The following is a 6,782-nucleotide window of genomic DNA, read 5'->3' as shown; positions in this document are numbered from 1 at the left end:
GTTTCATCGGAATTAGATACAAAAGGCACAACGCCGACTTAAGTACAAGAAGACTGACTCTTCTTACTGTGTATGATTTGAACATATCCTGTGACACCAGTTTTAGATTCCGATGCTTCACTATATGTTTACTGTATCCCTTAGACCTTCTTTTTGACGATGAAACACAGAAGCTGCATGGGAATTAAATACAAAAGGCACAATGCCGCCTTAAGTACAAGAAAACTGAGTCTTCTTATTGTGTATGTTTTGAACCATTCCTGTGACACTAGTTATAGTTTCCGATGCTTCACTTCAGGTTTACTGTATCCCTCTGACCTTCTTATTGACAACGAAACACAGAAATTGCAGCGGAATTAAATACGAAAAAGCAAAATGCCGACTAAAGTACAAGAAAACTGAATCTTAATACTGTTTTTGTTTTGAACCATTCCTGTGACACTAGTTATAGATTTCGATTATTCACTTCAGGTTTACTGTATCCCTCAGACCTTCTTATTGACGATGAAACACAGAAATTGCATCGGAATTAAATACAAATGCACAATGCCGACTTAAGTACAAGAAGACTGACTCTTCTTACTGTCTATGATTTGAACCATTCCTGTGACACTAGTTACAGATTCCGATGCTTAACTTCAGGTGTACTGTTTCCCTTGGGCCTTCTTATTGACGATGAAACACAGAAATTGCATCGGAATTAAATACAAAAGGCACAATGCCGACTTACGTACAGGAAGACTGACCCATCTTACTGTCTGTGTTTTGAACCATTTCTGTGACACTAGTTATAGATTCCGATGCTTCACTTCAGGTTTACTGTATCCCTTGGACCTTCTTATTGACGACGAAATATAGAAATTGCATCTTAATTAAATACAAAAGGCACAATGCCGACTTAAGTACAAGAATACCGACTCTTCTCACTGTCTATGTTTTGAACCATTCCTGTGACACTAGTTATAGATTCCGATGCTTCACTTCAGGTTTACTGTATCCCTCTCACCTTCTTATTGACGATGAAACATAGAAATTGCATCGGAATTAAATACAAATGCACAATGCCGACTTAAGTACAAGAGGACTTACTCTTCTCACTGTCTAAGTTTTGAACCATTCCTGTGACACTAGTAATAGATTCCGATGCTTAACTTCAGGTTTACTGCATCCCTTGGACCTTCTCATTAACGACAAAACGCAGATATGCATCGGAATTAAATAGGAAAGGCACAATGTCGACTTAAGTACAAGAAGACTGACTGTTCCTATTGTCTATATTTTGAACCGTTCCTGTGACACTAGTTATAGATTCCGATGCTTCACTTCAGGTTTACTGTATCCCTCTGACCTCTTATTGACGATAAAACACAGAAATTGCATCGAAATTAAATAGAAAAGGCACAATGCCGACTTAAGTACAAGAAGACTGACTCTTCTTACTGTCTATGTTTTGAACCATTCCTGTGACACTAGTTATAGATTCCGATGCTTCACTTCAGGTTTACTGTATCCCTCTGACCTTCTTATTTACGATGAAACACAGAAATTGCATCGGAATTAAACACAAAAGGCAAAATACCGACTTAAGTGCAAGAAGACTGACTCTTATTACTGTCTATGATTTGAACCAGTCCGGTAACACTAGTTATAGTTTCCGATGCTTCACTTCAGGTTTACTGTATCAGGTGGACCTTCTTATTGACGATGAAACACAGAAATTGCCTCTAAATTAAATACAAAAGGCACAATGCCGACTTAAGTACAAGAAGACTTACTCTTCTTACTGTCTATGTTTTGAACAATTCCTGTGACACTAGTTATAGATTCCGATGCTTCACTTCAGGTTTACTGTATCCCTTGGAGCTTCTTATCGACGATGAAACACAGAAAATGCAACGGAATTAAATACAAGAGGCTTAATGCCGACTTAAGTACAAGAAGACTGACTCTTCTTACTGTCTATGTTTTGAACCATTCCTGTGACACTAGTTATAGATTCCGATACTTTATTTTAGGTTTACTGTATCCCTTGGACCTTCCTATTGACGACGAAACACAGAAATTGCATCGGAATTAAATAGAAAAAGCACAATGCCGACTTAAGTACAAGAAATCTGACTCTTCTTACTGCCTATGTTTTGAACCATTCCTGTGACACTAGTTATCGATTCCGATGCTTCACTTCAGGTTTACTGTATCGTTCTGACCTTCTTATTGACTATGAAACACAGTAATTGCATCGGAATTAAATAGAAAAGGCACAATGCCGAATTAAGAACAAAAAAACTCACTCTTCTTACTGTCTATGTTTGAACCATTCCTGTGACACTAGTTACAGATTCCGATGCTTCACTACAGGTTTACTGTATCCCTCTGACCTTCTTATTGACGATGAAACACAGAAATTGCATCGGAATTGAATACAAAAGGCACAATGCAGACTTAAGTACAAGAAGACTGACTCTTCTTACTGTCTATTCTTTAAACTATTTCAGTGACACTAGTTATAGATTCCGATGCTTCACTTCACGTTTATTCTATCCCTCTCACCTTCTTATTGACGATGAAACACAGAAATTGCATCGGAATTATATACAAAAAGCACAATGCCGAATCAAGTACTAGAAGACTGGCTCTTCTTACTGCCTATGATTTGATCCAATCCTGTGACACTAGTTATAGATACCGATGCTTCACTTCGGTTTTGCTGTATCCTTCTGACCTTCTTATTGACGATGATACACAGAAATTGCTTAGGAATTAAATACAAAAGGCACAATGCCGACTCAAGTACTAGAAGACTGGCTCTTCTTACTGTCTATGCTTTGAACCATTGATGTGACACTAGTTATAGATTCCGATGCTTCACATCAGGTTTACTGTATCACTCTGACATTCTTATTGACGATGAAACACAGAAATTGCGTCGGAATGATATAGAAATGCACAATGCCGTCTTAAGTTCAAGAAAAGTGACTCTTCTATCTATCTATGCTTTTACCCGTTCCCGTGACACTAGTTATAGTTTCCGATGCTTCACTTCAGGTTTACTGTATCCCTCTGACCTCCTTATTGACGATGAAACACAGAAATTGCATCGGAATTAAATACAAAAGCACAATGTCGACTTAAGTACAAGAGAACTGACTCTTCCTACTGTCTATGTTTTGAACCATTCCTGTGACACTAGTTATACATTCCGATGCTTCACTTCATGTATACTGTATCCCACTGACCTTCTTATTGACGATGAAACACAGAAATTGCATCGGAATTATATACAAAAAGCACAATGCCGAATCAAGTACTAGAAGACTGGCACTTCTTACTGCCTATGATTTGATCCAATCCTGTGACACTAGTTATAGATACCGATGCTTCACTTCGGTTTTACTGTATCCTTCTGACCTTCTTATTGACGATGAAACACAGAAATTGCATCGGAATTAAATAGAAAAGGCACAATGCCGACTTAAGCACATGAAAACTGATTCTTGTTACTATCTATGTTTTGAACCATTCCTGTGACACTAGTTATAGATTCCGATGATTCACTTCAGGTTTTCTGTATCCCTCTGACCTTCTTATTGACGGTGAGACACAGATATTGCATCGGAATTAAATACAAAAGTCACAATGCTGACTTAAGTACGAGAAAACTGACTCTTCTTACTGTCTATGTTTTGAACCATTCATGTGACACTAGTTATAGATTCCGATGATTCACTTCAGTTTTACTGTATCACTCTGACCTTCTTATTGACGATGAAACACAGATATTGCATCGGAATTAAATACAAATGGCACAATGCCGACTCAAGTACAAGAAGACTGGCTCTTCTTACTGTCTATGTTTTGAAACTTTCCTGTGAGACCGGTTTTAGATTCCGATGCTTCACTTCAGGTTTACTGTATCCCTCTGTGGGGCGGCGGATGTTTTGTTTGTAATAATAATTAATCTATTGCTGTATAAACGCTTGCATGTAGAATCAGTTTCTAGCTTTTAGAATGTTGTTATTGCTGTCTTTTGCCGTTCTCAACACTGGCTCTGTATTTACTCCGTGACCCCCAGAAAGTGATTTAATAAAACTTGGAGCCAGTAAATAGATATCCTAGTGCCCACTTTACCTGAGAATGTTCTTATAGCTGCAGCTTATAGCTCTGAGGAATTAGGAGATTGTCCGGGATTTCTAATCAAAAACGGTTTTCCAAAATAGTTGAGTATATTCTGAAATTCACTAATAAAAACCACAAGTATCCCTACAACCTAACTAACAGATCAGTTCAGAGTCTAATGCGCTGATGCAACTTAAAATGTCCGAATCAAATGTTAAAAAGAATGCTCGCCATAATTTGATGAAAATACTTCATCAAACGCCACGCTAAATATTTGGTAGAATGTCTGTCCCGCGACGGCACGTGAAAATACGACAAAACGCAAACTGAAGCTAGATAATGAAAATCATTCCAGAATTAACACTTCACATATAGTGTTTTCATAGTTCCGCGTATCTCTAGTAACTTAATACGGCACCCGAGGCTGTCTGTAGCAGTTACACTGATGCGACGCGACTACCGACACAGATGGCGTGTCATTCAGCGTCTGGAGAGAACTGGGGCCTTGCTTCCTCGCGCAGTGTTCTTATATATAAAGCCGCGGTGCGGACGGCTGAGGGATCGCATGATCAAATCCGCTTTCCCGACTAGCCGCTGGGCTAGTAACGCACCACTTCAAGATACATAATAATTTATAGCTTCTTCGGCTGATGGCCGAAGAATCTCTTAATTTAAACGTGCATTCAGCACGCAGGTAAGTATTGATAATAAAATTTTGACGTGGCTAAGTTAAATACTTTGAGCGAGAGAATTAATTAAATTACCCTGCACGCAGCAGATGAGCTCTGAACTGTCCCTTTTGAGATCCGCTATCGCTATAATTTTATAGGTATTAAAAAGAAACTTTACACATCTTCATAATCATAGCGGACCTCCAACCTATTTAAATCTAAACATCCTAGCCTTATTTATTAACCTACTTAATCTATCTTGCTTCCTTCAGTTTTGAGACGAAAACCATAAAATCATGAATTTCCACTAAAATCTTAATATGTGAAATCCAAAGTACTGTTTTTATTAAGTCATTATGAAAGATGAATCTAAATATAAATTTTGAAGTCTCTAGCTCTTTTCTGTTGCGCCAATGATTTTTCCAGAAAAACGTCCAAATCTCGGAAATGGCTGAAGTTATCGAACTGATATTTAACACACATTAATTTAGTATTATTTCTGACATGCTAGAAAAGTTTTAGTTCATTTGCTTGATTTTTAAGGTATTGCGCAACATTTATGACGTCAGAGCTAGTTACAGCAGACTGGCTGGCACACAACGGAAACTGATGTGAATTTACTAAGGCGTGAGTAGGCTGCTTCCCTACATCACCCTCTACTTAAATTTTTTGTTTGTGAATGTTAATGAATGAAAAAAAAATTTAATTACAAAAAGGGAAGCAAGAGTACAGTTTAACTCCCTATGAAAAATCAAAATTGAAATATAAACCTGTAGAAACATTAAAGAAAACTGATTACCTACATTAATTATTTAAATTGTAGGCATGTTCACTGCCTTTTAAACAATGTCATTACTCAAATTTTTAAGCAAAGTCAATGAAATATTTTGGCGTACATATTGCCTTAGACAAACAAACACATACAAATTGAAAAATTATGAAAATCTTAGATCCATTAAATACATTAAATACATTTTTACATACACAAATTCAAAGAAAATAACATGATACATAAACAGATGATTATCTCTTAGCAGTCTTTTCTAAACCTGAAAGAAAAGTTCACAAATAATTTTTACACACGTGGTTGTAGCCGCTTTGGCTGGCGTCCTACACTTCCATTCACAAGGGTAGAGGAGGGGAAGTTGCTATGGTGTGCGTCCTTCACGTTCTCTCTAAATTACATGGGGGAAAGGGGAGGGGTCACTGTGAGTTGTGTCCAAGCCACTCCACGCTTTCACGCAGCTACAGGCTGCCATTATCTGGTTTGTCCTGCAGAACAAACAAAAGGAGTGCCTCAGACTCTGTTCACTTAATATCTAAGGGTGGGTCACAAAGAAATGGGGATATATACATTTTATCTTCCAATATTTTGCTGGAACAAAGTTAACAGAACCTTTTTAATTTTTCTCTCACGGTTACTTAATTGTCATAAAGTCGGTAAACAAATGGCTCAAAACGCCGTTAGTCACGTACTGGAGAAAATTTATGCTCCTAAGGCATACAATCATAAATCATATTTAATCTGAATTTCTTATTTCTGGGCCGGAACGCTGAACCAATGCTCGGTACATTCCTGAATACATTTGTATTTTAAGCACTTAACTGACTCATCTTTGATTACTTTATTCTTAGAGATAGTATGAGTATGATTAGTGGTTGTTTTCTCAGCTTCTTTGTACATGTGAGTAACTTTTGGCAATAGTACAGTTCTGAGTGTTCAAAACACACCACGTTTAGTTGACTACTAAATCCACTAATTGGTCCTCTGCTGTTGTCAGTCCCACATCTGCAATTAGGTACTTACTTACTTAGAAGTGTATTTATGCTGAGCTAAAATAATGTTTCACGCCTGTCAGTATGTTATTTATTTACTTTGCTAGTGTATGTACTTATTTAACACTCACTTTATTAATATTTAAAGCATAGGATAGCACATTTATTTCATATTCATAGTGTATTGCAGCTGATTAGTTTCTCACGTGGCAATCCATT

This window comes from Schistocerca americana, unplaced genomic scaffold, assembly GCF_021461395.2.
Source record: "Schistocerca americana isolate TAMUIC-IGC-003095 unplaced genomic scaffold, iqSchAmer2.1 HiC_scaffold_19, whole genome shotgun sequence".
NCBI lineage: Eukaryota > Metazoa > Arthropoda > Insecta > Orthoptera > Acrididae > Schistocerca > Schistocerca americana.
This window is presented reverse-complemented; position numbering follows the sequence as displayed.